Consider the following 21,422-nt stretch of genomic DNA (forward strand, 5'->3'; position numbering starts at 1 on the left):
AACGCCCAAAATTAATCTCTTCCCACATTTAAAACAAATACGCACCCAAAGTAAATTTTCAGATCTACTATTAACTCTTTCATAACCATCAATAGCTGAGGATTTAATCAAAACCAAAATACCACCATAATGTCTATTATTTTTTGCTGGTTTACGCACAACCTGTTCAACCAAATACCCTGGGAGAGGGGATATAGGAGAATGATCGTTCCATGTTTCAATAAACGAAATCACATCAAACGAAAGTAATTCATCATATAAATAAGCCAACTTATCACGTAGTCCTTGTATGTTCCATGACACTAAACTCAGTATATGGCTCTTAATTTCCTATGCGTCTATGCTTTCTGTCAGTGCATTAATATCACTAGCCATTTCTTGGAGATCCTCGTTCCTGGCCTCTGTCGAAGAAAAGGCAAAATGGTAATACTCACGACTGCGACTATTAATATCTGTTAGCACTCGCTGAATATTATCAACAAAATTACGGGAAAAACCTCTGCGAGGTCTTCTGTTAAGTCCTTTCCTTGGAGAATGGTTTCCTCTGGGTGCCAGGTTAAGAGTGCCTGGTCGATGTAGGTCATTAAGGCTAATAACAGCACTAGCAAGTCTTTTAGTTGCCAATACTGCCTGAGAATAAGCTGTTGATGGTATCACTGTCTCGGCATCGGTATTACTGGCATCACTATCTAGCCCCATTGGGATAACAGCAGGGTAATTTTGGAGTCTAGCACTAGGGGGTGAACCAATATTTTTAACTGGCGCCAAGTTACATTTAACCTCAATCACAGCCTTTCCATCGTACCTGAATAGTCGGCCTTGGATAAACAGCTTGTCACCTCTTAGCATTGCATGACGACCGTCGTTATGTGCAATATTCATGATTTTCTTTAAGTGTTTACAGACTTCTCTTTGTTTAGATGTGGAATCTGGGGCCACCGATAGACGTCCCTTTCTCAATAAGAAATTATTTCTTAAGATATAGTCTCTTATTTTGACCGACTTTAGCTTCACTACTCCTGGCCCTGATTTCAATCTAAAAATGTCATGTACATCATATCGACTTATTTTGAGAGAAGGCATAGCACGGTTTAATAAATCTATTATTTCTTGCTTCACAGTATACTCGCCATGGTGTTGCGGAGTATAATTATAAATAATCAAATTTGTTCTTTTCTGCTCTGTTTCGAGCTGGTTGGCTCGTTCAGATATGATTACTAGGTCTGATTTAACATTTTCCATCTCTTTTTTAATTTCTTCATTTGTCTCAGCATTTCTAGATAGCTGTGTACTAATGTTATTCATCTGTACTTGTAAGGCAGCAATGCTATCCGAAAGTCCAGGAATTCCATTAACTTTCTCCGAAAGCGCTGGTAATAAATCCAATTTGAAATTTATTTCTCGCAAAAACTGGGCATTTTGCATTTTCTCGGCCTCTAATGTTTGGTTTGCCATTTTCACACTTTGGATCTTGTCAATGTACAAATGTAGTCCTTAATTGATCTAGTATTGTAACAAAGCAATAAGTTATTTTTCTTGTTTTCGAAAAAGATATTCACAATTTTGGCACAAAGCCACACACAGGTAAAAAATTGGTTACGCAAGCTGTCCAGATTTAATCCTTTATTTTATCCGATTGAATTGCTCTTAACTCTCTGAACTCTAAATCAATACTGCCCCCAGGGCATAATATGCCGCCAGGGCATAACTTAAAACCCTTGCCCCGACGGTTGTAGGGCAGTGTCCTCCTCAAAAACATATTTTCTGTCTAGAAATCAACTACGCTGAACAAAATGGCTACCTCAAAATTTTGATTGGATGTGTTTGGGGGAATGATGGGCGCGGGGGGGGGGGCTAGTTGCCCTCCAATCAATTTCGACTATTAAAACGGGCACTAGCCCTTTGAATTTCCAATCGAATCAGCCTTTCTTGAAGTTTCTACGACAAGGCCTTCTATAAAAACCTTATATGCCCCCAGGGCATAACTTAAAACCCTTGCCCCGAGGGTTGTAAGGGAGTGTCCTCCTCACAAACATATTTTCTATCTAGAAATCAACTACGCTGAACAAAATGGCTACCTCAAAATTTTGATTGGCTGTGTCTGGGAGAAAGATGGACGTGGGGGGGGGCCAAGTTGTCCTCCCATCACTGTTGACTATTAAAACGGGAACTAGCCCTTTGAAATCCCAATAGAATCAGCCATTTTTGAAGTTTCTACGACAACTCCTTCTGTAAAATCATTATATGGCCCTTGGGCATAACTTAAAACTCTTGCCCCGAGGGTTGTGGGGAGTGTCCTCCTCAAAAAGATATTTTCTATCTGGAATTCAATTACGCTGAACAAAATGGCTATCTCAAAATTTTGATTTGACATGATTGGGGGAATAATGGGCGGGGGGGGGGCTAGTTGCCCTCCAATCACTTTAGACTATTAAAAAGGGGACTAGCCCTTTGAATTTCCAATCAAATAAGCCTTTTTTGAAGTCGCTACGAAAACACGTCTTCTATGAAAACCTTATAAATCACCAGGGCATAACTTAAAACCCTTGTCCCGTGGGTGATGGGGGAGCGTCCTCCCCAAAAAGATATTTTCTATCTGGAAATCAACTACACTGAACAAAATGGCTATCTAAAAATTTTGGATGTGTTTGGGGGAATAATGGGCGTGAGGGGGGGGGGGGCTAGTTACCCTCCAATCACTTTCGAATACTAAAAAGGGCACTAGCCACTCCAATTTGCAATCGAATGAGCACTTTTCGAACTTTCTACGACATCTCCTTCGATACGAAGTGCACGGGTATGGAGAAAAAAAAACAAAAAACAACACATTGTGCCCACATCGTTCGGGGGAGAGGGGGGCTAGTCACCCTCCAATAAATTTCGACTATTAAAAAGGGCACTAGCCCCTTGAATTTCCAATCGAATGAGCCTTTTTTGAAGTTTCTACGACAACGCTTTCTATAAAAACCTTATATCCCCCAGGGCATAACTTACAACCCTTGCCCCGAAGGCTGTGGGGGAGTGTCCTCCTCAAAAAGATATTTTATATCTGAAAATCAACTAAACTGAACAAAATAGCTATCTCAAAATTTTGATTGGATGTGTTTGGGGGAATGGTGAGCGTGAGGGAGGGGGGGGATAGTGGCCCTCGAACCACGTCCAAATGTTGCTAGTAAAACTATACCTTTGCTTTTATGACTTACTATCCCTTCTTTTGACGTCTATCCAACAACGCCCTCTATAAAAGCATTACATGCCCCCTGGGCACTACTTAAAACACTTGCCCCAAGGGTTGTTAGAGAGTGTCCTCCTAAAAATATATTTTCTATCTGGAAATCAACCAAGCTGAACAAAATTGCAATCTCGAAATTTTGATTGGATGTGTTTGGATGAGTGATGGACGTAGGGGGGGGGGGGGCTAGTTGCCCTCCAATCACTTTCAACTATTAAAAAGGGTACTAGCCGTTTGAATTTCAAATCAAATGAGCCCCTTTTGAAGTTTCTATGACAACCCCTTCTATAGAAACCATAAAAACCCCACGACATAACTTAAAACACTTGCCCTGGGGGTTGTTGGGGAGTGTCCTCCTCAAAAACGAATTTTCTATCATGAAATCAACTACGCTGAACAAAATGGTTATCTCAAAATTTTAATTGGATACGTTTGAGAGAATGATGGGCGTGGGGGAGGGGCTAGTTCCCCTCCAATCGCTTTTGAAAATTAAGAATGGAACTTGCCCTTTGAATTTCCAATCGAATGAGCCTGTTTTGAAGTTTCTACGACAATACCTTCTATAAAACCTTATATGCCCCCAGGGCATTACTTAAAAGCCTTCTACAAAGGCGTTGTCGCCTTCATAGACAACGCCCCCAAATACATCCAATCAAAATTTTGAGATACCCATTTTGTTCAGCGTCGTTGATTTCCAGATAGAAAATATGTATTTGAGGAGGACACTCCCCCACAACCCTCAGGGCAAGGGTTTTAAGTTATGCACTGGGGGCATATAAGGTCTTTATAACTTTCGAGGTTTCTACAAAGACTCCTTCGATACGAAGTGCCCGGGTATGGAGAAAAAAAAAACAAAAAAACAAAACATTGTGCCCACATCGTTCTTTACTTAGGCAGCGCTAGCGCGCTGCCTATGAAAAGGTGGGCGTGATAGGGGGGTTAGTTACCGTCCAATCACTTTCAACTATTAAAAAGGGCTTTAGCCCTTTCAATTTCCAATCAAATGAGCCTTTTTTAAAGTTTCTATGACAACGCCTTCTATAAAAACCTTATATGCCCCCAGGCCACAACTTAAAACCCTTGCCCCGAGGGTTGTTGGGGATTGTAGTCCTCAAAATCATATTATCTATCTGGAAAACAACTACTCTGCACAAAATGGTTATCTCAAAATTTTAATTGGATGTGGTTGGGGTAATGATGGGCGTGGGGGGGGGGGGCTAGTTGCCCTCCAATAACTTTCGACTATTAAAAGGGCACTAGCCCTTTGAATTTCCAATCGAATGAGCCTTTCTTGAAGTTTCTACGACAATGCCTTCTATAAAAACCTTATATGCCCCCAGGGCATAACTTAAAACCCTTGCCCCGAGGGTTGTAGGGGAGTGTCCTCCTCAAAAACATATTTTCTATCAAGAAATCAACTACGCTGAACAAAATGGCTACCTAAAAATTTTGATTTGATGTGTTTGGGTGAATGATGGGCGCGGGGGCGGGGGGCTAGTTGCCCTCCAATCACTTTCGACTATTAAAACGGGCACTAGCCGTTTGAATTTCCAATCGAATGAGCCTTTCTTGAAGTTTCTACAACAACGCCTTCTATAAAAACCTTATATGCCCCCAGGGCATAACTTAAAACCCTTGCCCCGATGGTTGTAGGGGAGTGTCCTCCTCAAAAACATAGTTTTTATCTAGAAATCAACTAAGCTGAACAAAATGGCTATCTCAAAATTTTAATTGGATGTGTTTAGGAGAATGATGGGCGTGGGGGAGGGGCTACTTCCCCTCCAATCACTTTTGAAAATAAAGAATGGAACTTGCCCTTTGAATTTCCAATCGAATGAGCCTGTTTTGAAGTTTCTACGACAATACCTTCTATAAAACCTTATATGCCCCCAGGGCATTACTTAAAAGCCTTCTACAAAGGCGTTGTCGCCTTCATAGACAACGCCCCCAAATACATCCAATCAAAATTTTGAGATACCCATTTTGTTCAGCGTCGTTGATTTCCAGATAGAAAATATGTATTTGAGGAGGACACTCCCCCACAACCCTCAGGGCAAGGGTTTTAAGTTATGCACTGGGGGCATATAAGGTCTTTATAACTTTCGAGGTTTCTACAAAGACTCCTTCGATACGAAGTGCCCGGGTAGGGAGAACAAAACCCCAAAAAACATCACATTGTGCCCACATCTTTCTTTACTTAGGCAGCGCTAGCGCCCTGCCTATGAAATGGTGGGCGTGAGAGGGGGGTTAGTTACCGTCCAATCAATTTCAACTATTAAAAAGGGCACTAGCCCTTTTTGAATTTCCAATCAAATGAGCCCTTTTTAAAGTTTCTATGACAACGCCTTCTATAAAAACCTTATATGCCCCCAGGCCATAACTTAAAACCCTTGCCCCGACGGTTGTGGGGGAGTGTCCTCCTCAAAAACATATTTTCTATCTGGAAAACAACTACGCTCCACAAAATGGCTATCTCAAAATTTTGATTGGATGTGGTTGGGGGAATGATGGGCGTGGGGTAGTTGCCCTCCAATCACTTTCGACTATTAAAAGGGCACTAGCCCTTTCAATTTCCAATCGAATGAGCCTTTCTTGAAGTTTCTACGACAATGCCTTCTATAAAAACCTTTTCATAGGCAGCGCTAGCGCCCTGCCTATGAAAGGGTGGGCGTGAGAGGGGGGTTAGTTACCGTCCAATCACTTTCAACTATTAAAAAGGGCACTAGCCCTTTGAATTTCCAATCAAATGAGCCTTTTTTGAAGTTTTTATGACAACGCCTTTTATAAAACCTTATATGCCCCCAGGCCATAACTTAAAATCCTTGCCCCGAGGGTTGTGGGGGAGTTTCCTCGTCAGAGACATATTTTCTGTCAGGAAAACGACTACGCTCCACAAAATGGCTATCTCAAAACTTTGATTGGATGTGGTTGGGGGAATGATGGACGTGGGGGGGGGTAGTTGCCCTCCAATCACTTTCGACTATTAAAAAGGGCTCTAGCCCTTTGAATTTCCCATTGAATGAGCCTTTCTTGAAGTTTCTACGACAATGCCTTCTATAAAAACCTTATATGCCCCCAGGGCACAACTTAAAACCTTTGCCCCGAGGGTTGTAGGGGAGTGTCCTCCTCAAAAACATATTTTCTGTCTAGAAATCGACTACGCTGAACAAAATGGCTACCTGAAAATTTTGATTGGATGTGTTTGGGGGAATGATGGGCGCGGGGGGGGGGGGGGGGCTAGTTGCCCTCCAATCAATTTGGACTATTAAAACGGGCACTAGCCCTCTGAATTTCCAATCGAATGAGCCTTTCTTGAAGTTTCTACAATGCCTTCTATAAAACCCTTATATGCCCCCAGGGCACAACTTAAAACCCTTGCCCCGAGGGATGTGGGGGAGTGTCCTCCTCAAAAAGATATTTTCTATCTGAAAACCAACTACGCTTAAAAAAATGGCTATCTCAAATTTTGGTTTGGATGTGTTTGGGGGAATGATGGGCGGGGCGTGGGGGGGCCCTAGTTACCCTCCAATCACTTTTGACTATTATAAAGGGCACTAGCCACTCCAATTTGCAATCGAATGAGTCCTTTTCGAACTTTCTACGACAACTCCTTCGATACTAAGTGCCCGGGTAAGGAGAAAAAAACAAAACTCCTCAAAAAGATAGTTTCTATCTGAAAATCAACTACGCTGAACAAAATGGTTATCTCAAAATTTTGATGGGATGTGTTTGGGTGAATGATGGGCGTGGGAAGGGGGGCTAGTTGCCCTCCAATCACTTTCGACTATTAAAAAGGGCACTAGCCACTACAATTTGCAATCGAATGAGCCCTTTTCGAACTTTCTACGACAGCTCCTTCGATACGAAGTGCCCGGGCATGGAGAAAAAAAAAAAACAAAAAAAACAACACATTGTGCCCACATCGTTCGGGGGGGGGGGGGCTAGTTACCGTCCAATCACTTTCAACTATTAAAAAGGGCCCAAGCCCTTTGAATTTCCAATCAAATGAGCCTTTTTTGAAGTTTCTATGACAACACCTTCTATAAAAACCTTATATGCCCCGAGGCCATAACTTAAAACCCTTGCCCCGAGGGTTGTGGGGGAGTTTCCTCCTCAATTGCAGTGGCACTAGCCACTCCAATTTGCAATCGAATGAGCACTTTTCGAACTTTCTACGACATCTCCTTCGATACGAAGTGTCCGGGTATGGAGAAAAAAACAAAACAAAAAAAAACAACCCATTGTGCCCGCATCGTTCGGGGGAGAGGGGGGCTAGTCACCCTCCAATAAATTTCGACTATTAAAAAGGGCACTAGCCCCTTGAATTCCCAATCGAATGAGCCTTTTTTGAAGTTTCTACGGCGACGCCTTCTATAAAAACCTTATATGCCCCCAGGGCATAACTTAAAACCCTTGCCCCGAGGGTTGTGGGGGAGTGTCCTCCTCAAAAAGATATTTTATATCTGAAAATCAACTACACTGAACAAAATGGGTATCTCAAAATTTTGATTGGATGTGTGTGGGGGAATGATCGGCGTGAGGGGGGGGGGCGCTAGCTGCCCTACAATCACTTTCGACTATTAGAAAGGGCACTAGCCCTTTGAGTTTCCAATCGAATGAGCCTTTTTTGAAGTTACTACGACAACGCCTTCTATAAAAACCTTATATGCCCCCAGGGCATAACTTAAAACCCTTGCCCCGAGGGATGTGGGGGAGTGTCCTCCTCAAAAAGATAGTTTCTATCTGAAAATCAACTACGCTGAAAAAAATGGCTATCTCAAAATTTTGAGTGGATTTGTTTGGGGAATGATGGGCGTGGTGGGGTAGTTGCCCTCCAATAACTTTCGAATATTAAAAAGGGCACCAGCCACTCCAATTTGCAATCGAATGAGCACTTTTCGAACTTTCGAACGATGTGGGCATCAAATAAACCTGTTTTGAGGTTTCTATGACAGCACCTTTTATAAAAACCTTAGATGCCCCCAGGGCACAATTTAAAAACCTTGCATTAAGGATTGTGGGGGAGTTTCCTCCTCAAAAACATATTCTCTATCTGGAAAATAACTGCACTGCACAAAATGGTTTTCTCAGAATTTTGATTGGATGTGGTTGGGAGAAAGATGGGCGTAGGGGGGGGGGCAAGTTGGCGTCCAATAACTGTCGACTGTTATAAAGGGACTAGCCCTTTGAATTTCCAATCGAATGAGCCTTTTTTGAATCTTCTACGACAACGCCTACTATAAAAACCTAATATACCCTCAGGGCATAACTTAAAACCCTTGCCCTGAGGGTGGTGGAGGAGTGTCCTGCTCAAAAAGATAATTTCTATCGGGAAATCAACTACGCTGAATAAAATGGCTATCTCAAAATTTTGATTTGATGTATTTGGGGGAATAATGGGCGGGAGGGGGGGGGGGAGTTACCCTCCAATCACTTTCGAATACTAAAAAGGGCCCTAGCCACTCCAATTTGCAATCGAATGAGCACTTTTCGAACTTTCTACGACATCTCCTTCGATACGAAGTGTCCGGGTATGGAGAAAAAAACAAAACAAAAAACAACAACACATTGTGCCCACATCGTTCGGGGGAGAGGGGGGCGAGTCACGGGGGAGAGGGGCGCTAGTTGCCCTACAATCACTTTCGACTATTAGAAAGGGCACTAGCCCTTTGAGTTTCCAATCGAATGAGCCTTTTTTGAAGTTTATACGACAACGCCTTCTATAAAACCTATGGGCGTGGGGGGGGGGGCTAGTTGTCCTCCAATAACTTTTGACTATTAAAAAGGGCACTAGCCCTTTGGATTTCCAATCGAATGAGCCTTTTTTGAAGTCTCTACGACAACGCCTTCTATAAAAACCTTATAAGCCCTCAGGGCATAACTTAAACCCTTGCCCCGTGGGTTTTGGGGGAGTATCCTCCTCAAAAAGATATTTTCTATCTGGAAATCAACCACGCTGAACAAAATAGCTATCTAAAAATTTTGATTGGATGTGTTTGGGGGAATAATGGGCGTGAGGGGGGGGGGGTAGTTGCCCTCCAATCACTTTTGAATACTAAAAAGGGCACTAGCCACTCCAATTTGCAATCGAATGAGCACTTTTCGAACTTTCTACGACATCTCCTTCGATACGAAGTATCCGGGTATGGAGAAAAAAACAAAACAAAAAAAAACAACACATTGTGCCCCCATCGTTCGGGGGAGAGGGGGGCTAGTCACCAATCACTTTCGACTATTAAAAAGGGCACTAGCCCGTTGAATTTCCAATCGAATGAGCTTTTTTTGAAGTTTCTACGACAACGCCTTCTATAAAAACATTATATGCCCCCTGGGCATAACTTAAAACCCTTGCCCCGAGGGTCTAGCCCCCCCGAGGGGGGGGGGCTAGTTACCGTCCAATCACTTTCAACTATTAAAAAGGGCACTAGCCCTTTGAATTTCCAATCAAATGAACCTTTTTTGAGGTTTCTATGACAACGCCTTCTATAAAAACCTTATATGCCCCGAGGCCATAATTTAAAAACCTTGCCCCGAGGGTTGTGGGGGAGTTTCCTCCTCAATTGCAGTGGCACTAGCCACTCCAATTTGCAATCGAATGAGCACTTTTCGAACTTTCTACGACATCTCCTTCGATACGAAGTGTCCGGGTATGGAGAAAAAAACAAAACAAAAAAAAAACAACACATTGTGCCCACATCGTTCGGGGGGGGGGGGGGCTAGTTACCGTCCAATCACTTTCAACTATTAAAACAGGCACTAGCCCTTTGAATTTCCAATCGAATGAGCCTTTCTTGAAGTTTCTACGACAACGCCTTCTATAAAAACCTTATATGCCCCCAGGGCATAACTTAAAACCCTTGCCCCGAGGGATGTGGGGAGTGTCCTCTTCAAAAAGATATTTTCTATCTGGAATTCAATTACGCTGAACAAAATGGCTATCTCAAAATTTTGATTTGACGTGATTGGGGGAATAATGGGCGTGGGGGGGGGCTTGTTGTCCTCCAATAACTTTCGACTATTAAACAGGGCACTAGCCCTTTGAATTTCCAATCTAATGAGCCTTTTTTGTAGTCTCTATGACATCGCCTTCTATAAAAACCTTATAAGCCCCCAGGGAATAACGTAAAACCCTTGCCCTGTGGGTTATGGGGGAGTGTCCTCCTCAAAAAGATATTTTCTATCTGGAAATCAACTACGCTGAACAAAATAGCTATCTCAAAATTTTGATTGGATGTGTTTGGGGGAATAATGGGCGTGAGGGGGGGGGGGTAGTTACCCACCAATCACTTTCGAATATTAAAAAGGGCACTAGCCACTCCAATTTGCAATCGAATGAGCACTTTTCGAACTTTCTACGACATCTCCTTCGATACGAAGTGTCCGGGTATGGAGAAAAAAACAAAACAAAAAAAAACAACACATTGTGCCCGCATCGTTCGGGGGAGAGGGGGGCTAGTCACCCTCCAATAACTTTCGACTATTAAATAGGGGACTAGCCCTTTGAATTCCCAATCGAATGAGCCTTTTTTGAAGTTTCTACGACAACGCCTTCTGTAAAAATCTTATATGCCCCCAGGGCATAACTAAAACCCTTGCCCCGAGGATTGTGGGGGAGTGTCCTCCTCAAAAAGATATTTTATATCTGGAAATCAACTACGCTGAACAAAATGGATATCTCAAAATTTTGATTGGATGTGTTTGGGGGAATGAGGGGCGTGCGGGGGGGGCCCGCTAGCTGCCCTACAATCACTTTCGACTATTAGAAAGGGCACTAGCCCTTTGAGTTTCCAATCGAATGAGCCTTTTTTGAAGTTACTACGACAATTCTTCGACAATTCTACGGTATTTCTTCGATTGAAAAGTGGATGCGAGTAAATAAATTGACACCATACTATTGTAAGATCTACTAGTACTAGATACCTTGGTGTTATAATTGATGAAAGCCTTAGTTTTAAAGACCATATTGCATCTGTTAACAGCAAATTGTCTCGTAATATTGGTATTATGCGTAAACTTAGGTATCTTTTTCCGTGTGAAATTCTGAGAATGTTGTATTTTTCTATGGTTCAACCATATCTCATTTACTGTTGTATGGTTTGGTCGAAAACATTCGTAACTCACCTCCATCCGCTCTGCGTAACACAGAATATGGCAATTAGAGTTCTTTATGGTAATCAAATTGATCTATCTGTATCGGTGAGGCATCTTTACCGCGAGTATAAAATTCTACCGTTGGCAGGAATATGTGTATTCTATAATGCTCTGTTTATGTTTAAATATTTAGCTTCGGAGTTACCATCATGTTTTTCAGGAATGTTTAGTCTTGCGTCTACTACTCACGATCATTTGACACGATCTTCTCAGTTGGTGCGAAGACCAGCTATGGTCACGTCTATGTCTAGGTTTTCAATTCGCCATGTTGTTCCGTTAGTTTGGGAGAGTTTGCCTGAGGATTTGAGGAATGTTGGGGGTTTGCAGGATTTTCGTAAGTCGCTAAAGAACCATTGTTTTGATGTGTATACTTTGAATGGATTATTCCACGCCACTTAAGTTTTGTTTTTGAAGAGGGTTTAGTTGCAGCTGAATATGATTATAATTATTATAATTTTGTTGGGTGTTGTTTGGAGGTTCGTTGGTTTTCGGGTCCGGTAAGTTGAACTCTAATTATGTTTTTTTTTTTTTTTTTTTTTTTTATTTTTTTTTTTTTTTTTTTTTTGGTTTCTTGGTTTTTTGATTTATTAGGTGGGTTTTCTCCCCCACAAGCATTGCTTCAGGGAATCGATGATGTATATATATTTTTTTTTTTTTAAATAAACCCATTGTTACTTAATGCCTTCTATAAAAACCTTATATGCCCCCAGGGCATAACTTAAAACCCTTGCCCCGAGGGTTGCGGGGGAGTGTCCTCCTTAAAAAGATAGTTTCTATCTGAAAATCAACTACGCTGAAAAAAATGGCTATCACAAAATTTTGATTGGGGGTTTTTGGGGATTGATGGGCGGGGGGGGGGGGGCTAGTTGCCCTCCAATCATTTTCGACTATTAAAAAGGTCACTAGCCGCTCCAATTTGCAATAGAATGAGCCCTTTTCGAACTTTCTACGACAGCTCCTTCGATACGAAGTGCCCGGGCATGGAGAAAAAAAAACAAAACAAAAAAAACAACACATTGTGCCCACATCGTTCGGGGGGGGGGCTAGTTATCGTCCAATCACTTTCAACAATTAAAAAGGGCACTAGCCCTTTGAATTTCCAATCAAATGAGCCTTTTTTGAAGTTTCTATGACAACACCTTTTATAAAAACCTTATATGCCCCCAGGTCATAATTTAAAACCCTTGCCACGAGGTTGGTAGGGGAGTGTCCTCGTCAGAGATATATTTTCTATTTGGAAAACAACTACGCTGCACAAAATGGTTATCTCAAAATTTTGATTGGATGTGGTTGGGGGAATGATGGGCGGGGGGGGGGGGTAGTTGCCCTCCAATCACTTTCGACTATTAATAAGGGCACTAACCCTTTGAATTTCCAATCGAATGAGCCTTTTTTGAAGTTTATACGGCAACGCCTTCTATAAAACCTATGGGCGTGGGGGGGGGCTAGTTGCCCTCCAATAACTTTCGACTATTAAAAAGGGGACTAGCCCTTTGAATTTCCAATCGAATGAGCCTTTTTTGAAGTTTCTACGACAACGCCTTCTATAAAAACCTTATATGCCCTCAGGGCATAACTTAAAACCCTTGCCCCGAGGGTAGTGGGGGAGTGTCCTCCTCAAAAACATATTTTTTATCTGGAAATCAACCACGCTGAACAAAATAGCCATGTAAAAATTTTGATTGTTTGTGTTTGGAGGAATGATGGGCGTGGGGGGGGGGGGGCTAGTTGCCCTCCAATCACTTTCGAATACTAAAAAGGGCACTAGCCACTCCAATTTGCAATCGAATGAGCACTTTTCGAACTTTCTACGACATCTCCTTCGATACGAAGTGTCCGGGTATGGAGAAAAAAAAAACAAAACAGAAAAAAACAACACATTGTGCCCACATCGTTCGGGGGAGAGGGGGGCTAGTCACCAATCACTTTCGACTATTAAAAAGGGCACTAGCCCGTTGAATTTCCAATCGAAAAAACTTTTTTTGAAGTTTCTACGACATCGCCTTCTATAAAAACATTATATGCCCCCTGGGCATAACTTAAAACCCTTGCCCTGAGGGTTGTGGGGGAGTGTCCTCCTCAAAATTATATTTTCTATCCGGAAATCAATCACGCTGAACAAAATGGCTGTCTCGAAATTTTGATTGGATGTGTTTGGGTGAGTGATGGACGTAGGGGGGGGGGGCTAGTTGCCCTCCAATCACTTTCAACTATTAAAAAGGGTACTAGCCGTTTGAATTTCAAATCAAATGAGCCCCTTTTGAAGTTTCTATGACAACCCCTTCTATAGAAACCATAAAAAGCCCAGGATATAACTTAAAACCCTTGCCCTGAGGGTTGTTGGGGAGTGCCCTACTCAAAAACGTATTTTCTATCTGGAAATCAACTACGCTGAACAAAATGGCTATCTCAAAATTTTAATTGGATGTGTTTGGGAGAATAATGGGCGTGGAGCAGGGGCTAGTTCCCCTCCAATCACTTTCGACTATTAAGATTGGAACTAGCCCTTTGAATTTCAAATCAAATAAGCCCCTTTTGAAGTTTCTATGACAACGCCTTCTATAAAAACCTTATATACCCCAGGATATAACTTAAAACCCTTGCCCTGAGGGTTGTTGGGGAGTATCCTAATCAAAAACGTATTTTCTATCTGGAAATCAACTACGCTGAACAAAATGGCTATCTCAAAATTTTAATTGTATGTGTTTGGGAGAATGATGGGCGTGGGGGAGGGGCTAGTTCCCCTCCAATCGCTTTTGAAAATTAAGAATGGAACTTGCCCTTTGAATTTCCAATCGAATGAGCCTGTTTTGAAGTTTCTACGACAATACCTTCTATAAAACCTTATATGCCCCATGGCATAACTTAAAAGCCTTCTACAAAGGCGTTGTCGCCTTCATAGACAAGGCCCCCAAATACATCAAATCAAAATTTTGAGATACCCATTTTGTTCAGCGTCGTTGATTTCCAGATAGAAAATATGTATTTGAGGAGGACACTCCCCCACAACCCTCAGGGCAAGGGTTTTAAGTTATGCACTGGGGGCATATAAGGTCTTTATAACTTTCGAGGTTTCTACAAAGACTCCTTCGATACGAAGTGCCCGGGTTTGGAGAAAAAAACCCAAAAAACAACACATTGTGCCCACATCGTTCTTTACTTAGGCAGCGCTGGTGCGCTCCCTATGAAAAGGTGGGCGTGAGAGGGGGGTTAGTTACCGTCCAATCACTTTCAACTATTAAAAATGACACTAGCCCTTTGAATTTCCAATCAAATGAGCCTTTTTTGAAGTTTCTATGACAACGCCTTCTATAAAGATCTTATATGCCCCCAGGCCATAATTTAAAACCCTTGCCCCGACGGTTGTGGGGGATTGTCCTCCTCAAAAACAAATTTTCTATCCGGAAAACAACTACGCTCCACAAAATGGCTATCTAAAATTTTGATTGGATGTGGTTGGGGGAATGATGGGCGTGGGGGGGGGGGGGGGGTAGTTGCCCACCAATCAGTTTCGACTGTTAAAAGAGCACTAGCCCTTTGAATTTCCAATCGAAACGCCTTCTATAAAAACCTTATATGCCCCCGGGGCATAACTTAAAACCCTTGCCCCGAGGGTTGTAGGGGAGTGTCCTCCTCAAAACATATTTTCTGTCTAGAAATCAACTACACTGAACAAAATGGCTACCTCAAAATTTTGATTGGATGTGTTTGGGGGAATGATGGGCGCGGGGGGGGGGCTAGTTGCCCTCCAATACATTTCGACTATTAAAACGGGCACTAGCCCTTTGAATTTCCAATCGAATGAGCCTTTATTGAAGTTTCTACGACAACGCCTTCTATAAAAACCTTATATGCCCCCCGGGCCTAACTTAAAACCCTTGCCCCGAGGTTTGTGGGGAGTGTCCTCCTCAAAAAGATATTTTCTATCTGGAATTCAATTAAGCTGAACAAAATGGCTATCTCAAAAAGTTGATTTGACGTGATTGGGGGAATAATGGGCGTGGGGGGGCTAGTTGCCCTCTAATCACTTTTGACTATTAAAACGGGCACTAGCCCTTTGAATTTCAAATCAAATGAGCCTTTTTTGAAGTTTCTACGACAACGCCTTCTATAAAAACCTTATATGTCCTCAGGGCATAACTTAAAACCATTGTCCCGAGGGTTGTGGGGGAGTGTCCTCCCCAAAAAGATATTTTCTATCTGGAAATCAACTACGCTGAACAAAATAGCTATCTCAAAATTTTGATTGGATGTGTTTGGGGGAATTATGGGCGTGAGGGGGGGGGGGGATAGTTACCCTCCAATCACTTTCGAATACTAAAAAGGGCACTAGCCACTCCAATTTGCAATCGAATGAGCACTTTTCGAACTTTCTACGACATCTCCTTCGATACGAAGTATCCGGGTATGGAGAAAAAAACAAAACAAAAAAAAACAACACATTGTGCCCGCATCGTTCGGGGGAGAGGGGGGCTAGTCACCCTCCAATAAATTTCGACTATTAAAAAGGGCACTAGCCCCTTGAATTCCCAATCGAATGAGCCTTTTTTGAAGTTTCTACGGCGACGCCTTCTATAAAAAACTTATATGCCACGAGGGCATAACTTAAAACCCTTGCCCCGAGGATTGTGGGGGAGTGTCCTCCTCAAAAAGATATTTTATATCTGGAAATCAACTACACTGAACAAAATGGGTATCTCAAAATTTTGATTGGATGTGTTTGGGGGAATAATCGGCGTGAGGGGGGGGGGGGCTAGTTGCCCTACAACCACTTTCGACTATTAGAAAGGGCACTAGCCCTTTGAGTTTCCAATCGAATGACCCTTTTTTGAAGTTACTACGACAACGCCTTCTATCAAAACCATATATGCCCCCAGGGCATAACTTAAAACCCTTGCCCCGAGGGTAGTGGGGGAGTGTTGTCCTCAAAAACATATTTTCTATCTGGAAATCAACTACGCTGAACAAAATGGCTATTTCAAAATTTTGTTTGGATGTGTTTGGGGAATGATGGGCGGGGGGGGGGGGCTAGTTGCCCTCAAAGACAAAGAGAAAAAAACAAAACAAAAAAAAACAACACATAGTGCCCACATCGTTCGGGGGGGGGGGGGGCTAGTCGCCCTCCAATAACTTTCGACTATTAAAACGGGCATTAGCCCTTTGAATTTTCAATCGAATTAGCCTGTTTTGAAGTTTTTATGACAACGCCTTCTGTAAAAACCTTATATGCCCCCAGGGCATAACTTACAACCCTTGCCCCGAGGGTTGTGGATGAGTGTCCTCCTCAAAAATATATTTTCCATTTGGAAATCAGCTACGCTGAACAAAATGGCTATCTCAAAACTGTGATTGGATGTGTTTGGGGGAATGATGGGCGTGAGGGGGGGGCTAGATGCCCTACAATCACTTTCGACTATTAGAAAGGGCACTAGCCCTTTGAGTTTCCAATCGAATGAGCCATTTTTGAAGTTACTACAACAACGCCTTCTATAAAAACCTTATATGCCCCCAGGGCATAACTTAAAACCCTTGCCCCGAGGGTTGTGGGGAAGTGTCCTCCTCAAAAAGATATTTTCTATCTGGAAATCAACTACGCTGAACAAAATGGCTATCTCAAAATTTTGATTGGATGTGTTTGGGGGAATGAAGAGCGGGGGGGGGGGGGCTAGTTGCCCTCCAACCACTTTCGACTATTAAAAAGGGCACTAGCCACTCCAATTTGCAATCGAATGAGCCCTTTTCGAACTTTCTACGATAACTCCTTCGATACGAACTGCCCGGATATGGAGAAAAAAACAAAACAAAAAAAACAACACATTGTCCCCACATCGTTCGGGGGGAAGGCTAGTTGCCCTCCAATAACTTTCGACTATTAAAAAGGGCACTAGCCCTTTGAATTTCCAATTGAATGAGCCTTTTTTTGAGGTTTCTACAACAACGCCTTCTATAAAAACCTTATATGCCCTCAGGGCATAACTTAAAACCATTGCCCCTAGGGTTGTGGGGGAGTGTCCTCCTCAAAAAGATATTTTCTATCAGGAAATCAACTACGCTGAACAAAATGGCTCTCAAAATTTTTAGTGGATGTATTTAGAGAAATGCTGAGCGTGGCGGGGGGGGGGCTAGTTGCCCTCCAATTACTTTCGACTATTAAAAAGGGCACTAGCCCTTTGAATTTCCAATCGAATGAGCCTTTTTTGTAGTTTCTATTACAACGCCTTCTATAAAAACCTTATATGCCCCCAGGGCATAACTTTAAACCCTTGCCCCGAGGGTTGTGGGGGAGTGTCCTCCTCAAAAAGATATTTTCTATCGGGAAATCGACTACGCTGAACAAAAAGGCTATCTCAAAATTTTAATTGGATGTGTTTGGAGGAATAATCGGCGTGGTGGGGGGGGGGGGTGCTAGTTGCCCTCCAATCACTTTCGACTATTAAAAAGGGCACTAGCCACTCCAATTTGCAATCGAATGAGCCCTTTTCGAACTTTCTACGACAACTCCTTCGATAAAAAGTGCCCGGGTATGAAAAAAAAACACAAAAAAAACATATTGTGCCCACATCGTTCGGGGGGGGGGGAGTAGTTGCCTTCCAATAACTTTCGACTAGTAAAAAGGGAACTAGCCGTTTGAATTTCCAATCGAATGAGCCTTTTTTGAAGTTTCTACGACAACGCCTTCTATAAAAACCTTATATGGACCCAGGGCATAACTTAAAACCCTTGCCCCGAGGGTTGTGGGGGAGTGTCCTCCTCAAAAACATATTTTCTATCTGGAAATCAACTACGCTGAACAAAATGGCCATCTCAAAATTTTGATTGGATGTGTTTTGGGGAATTATGGGCGTAGGGGGGGGTAGTTGTCCTCCAATTACTGTCGACTATTAAAATGGGCACTAGCCCTTTGAATTTCCAATCGAAAGAGCCTTTTTTGAAGTTTCTACGACAACGCCTTCTATAAAAACCTTATATTCCCCCAGGGCATAACTTAAAACCCTTCCCCCGAGGGTTGTGGGGGAGTGTCCTCCTCAAAAAGATATTTTCTATCTGGAAATCAACTACGCTGAACAAAATGGCTATCTCAAAATTTTGATTGGATGTGTTTGGGGGAATGATGTGCGTAGGGTGGGGGGGTAGTTGTCCTCCAATCACTGTCGACTATTAAAATGGGCACTAGCCCTTTGAATTTCCAATCGAAAGAGACTTTTTTGAAGTTTCTACGACAACGCCTTCTATAAAAACCTTACATGCCCCCAGGGCATAACTTAAAACACTTGCCCCGAGGGTTTTGGGGGAGTGTCCTCCTCAAAAAGATATATTCTATCTGGAAATCAACTACGCTGAACAAAATAGCTATCTCAAAATTTTGATTGGATGTGTTTGGGGGTATGATGGGCGTGGGGGGGACTAGTTGCCCTCCAATTACTTTCGACTATTAAAAAGGGCACTAGCCCTTTGAATTTCCAATCGAAGGAGCCTTTTTTTGTAGTTTCTACGACAACACCTTCTATAAAAACCTTATATACCCCCAGGGCATAACTTAAAACCCTTGCCCCGAGGGTTGTGGGGGAGTGTCCTCCTCAAAAAGATATTTTCTATGTGGAAATCAACTACGCTGGACCAAATGGATATTTCAAAATTTTGATTGGATATGTTTAGGGGAATGATGGGCGTGGGATAGGGGGGGGGGGGGGCTAGGAGCCTTTTTTGAAGTTTCTACGACAACGCCTTTTATAAAAACCTAATATGCCCCCTGGGCATAACTTAAAACCCTTGCCCTGAGGGTTGTGGGGGACTGTCCTCCTCAAAAACATATTTTCTATCATGAAATCAACCACGCTGAACAAAATGGCTATCTCAAAATTTTGATTGGATGTCTTTGGGTGAATGATGGACGTATGGGGGGGGGCAAGTTGCCCTCCAACCACTTTCAATAATTAAAAAGGGCACTAGCCGTTTGAATTTCCAATCAAATGAGCCCCTTTTGAAGTTTCTATGACAACCCCTTCTATAGAAACCATAAAAAGCCCAGGATATAACTTAGAACCCATGCCCTGAGGGTTGTTGGGGAGTGCCCTCCTCAAAAACGTATTTTCTACCTGGAAATCAACTACGCTGAACAAAATGGCTATCTCAAAATTTTAATTGGATGTGTTTGGGAGAATGATGGGCGTGGGGGAGGGGCTAGTTCCCCTCCAATCGCTTTTGAAAATTAAGAATGGAACTTGCCCTTTGAATTTCCAATCGAATGAGCCTGTTTTGAAGTTTCTACGACAACACCTTCTATAAAAACCTTATATGCCACCAGGGCATAACTTAAAAGCCTTCTACGAAGGCGTTGTCGCCTTCGTAGACAACGCCCCCAAATACATCCAATCAAAATTTTGAGATAGCCATTTTGTTCAGCCTAGTTGATTTCCAGATAGAAAATATGTTTTTGAGGAGGACACTCCCCCACAACCCTCAGGGCAAGGGTTTTAAGTTATGCACTGGGGGCATATAAGGTTTTTATAACTTTCGAGGTTTCTAAAAAGACTCCTTCGATACGAAGTGCCCGGGTATGGACAAAAAAAAACAAAAAACAACACATTGTGCCCACATCGTTCGGGGAGGGGGGGGGCTAGTTGCACTCCAATAACTTTCGACTATTATAAAGGGCACTAGCCCTTTGAATTTCCAATCGAATGAGCCTTTTTTGAAGTTTCTACGACAACTCCTTCTATAAAAACCTTATATGCCCCCAGGGAAGAACTTAAAACCATATCTCTGAGAGTTGTGGGGGAGTGTCCTCCTAAAAAATATACTTTATATCTGGAAATCAACTACGCTGAACAAAATGGCTATCTCAAAATTTTGATTGGATGTGTTTGGGGGAGTGAGGGGCATTGGGGGGGGGGCTAGTTGCCCTCCAATCACTTTTGAATAATAAAAAGGGTACTAGCCCTTCGAATTTCCAATTGAATAAGCCTGTATTTTAGTTTCTACGATAACAACTTCTATAAAAAACCTCACACGCCCTTAGCGCATAGATTACAACCCTGGCCCCGAAGGTTTTGGGGGAATACACTATACAAAAACAAGTTTTCTATCTAGAAATTGACTATGCTGAACAAATTGGCTATCAAAAGCTTAGAATTGGATGTGTTTGGGGGAAAAATCGGCGTGGTGGGGGGGGCTAGATGCCCTCCAATCACTTTCGACTATTAAAAAGGGCACTAGCCACTCCAATTTGCAGTCGAATGAGCCCTTTTCTAACTTCCTATGACAACTCCTTCGATAGTAAGTGCCCGGGTATGGAGAGCAAAAAAAAAAAAACAACACAGTGTGCCCACATCGTTCTTTACTTAGGCAGCGCTAGTGCGCTGCCTATGATAGTCTGAACCATTTCAGTTAAAAAAAATTTGGCTGGCTAGTCGCTGGTAGGTAATTGGTGAGTCTTTAGCAAAGTGAATGGAGCTAAGTCTAAATTTAGTCTTTTTGTACTGATGTTTTGACTTTTTTTTTTACAAACTAATTAAATTTACACCCGTGACCATCCTTTTCGTTTTGTAGATAGGGGTTTGAAATCAGAGTAACAGTGCCCCTTTTTCTGAAATTAGGTAAATTTTCTTATACTCATGAATTTTGATGAGTAATTTGAAAATTGAAAAAAATTACATATTTAGAACCACTGTAAAAAACCAATTCTTTGGATGTGCATATTAATATAACAATTCAATTTTTTAGAATTTCGGTTGAGAATAGTTCAATTTTTTACAACATTTTTTTTCTTCGATTTTAGTTTTGTGTTGAACATTGCAGTCAGTTTCCTGGAATATGTGTATTTTCTGTGATTTTAGTTCTTATTGCAGCATCAAGTTTTGATTTACAAGAAACGAAAGTTTGGCAACATTTGCTTGCGAAAGGTATTTACAAACAATTTAAAAAATAAATATTTTTAAAAAAGAAATAAATAAGGTATATGCAAAAAAAAAATAAATATAGCGCGTTAAAATCAAACCGTATACTTCATAATAGACATAATTTATAAATTACTAAAAAT

At 42.1% G+C, this 21,422-nt stretch overlaps 1 protein-coding gene across 4 annotated transcripts in view; it reads right to left on the reverse strand.

Annotated features, from left to right (window-relative positions):
* Positions 1 to 21,422, reverse strand: part of LOC148951742 (sorting nexin-14-like) — a 245,188-nt gene that overhangs the window by 21,383 nt on the left and 202,383 nt on the right. The window lies entirely within an intron of this gene.

Source organism: Artemia sp. Qi Xiang Cuo, chromosome 5, assembly GCF_049724085.1.
Source record: "Artemia sp. Qi Xiang Cuo chromosome 5, ASM4972408v1, whole genome shotgun sequence".
Taxonomy (NCBI): Eukaryota; Metazoa; Arthropoda; class Branchiopoda; order Anostraca; family Artemiidae; genus Artemia; species Artemia sp. Qi Xiang Cuo.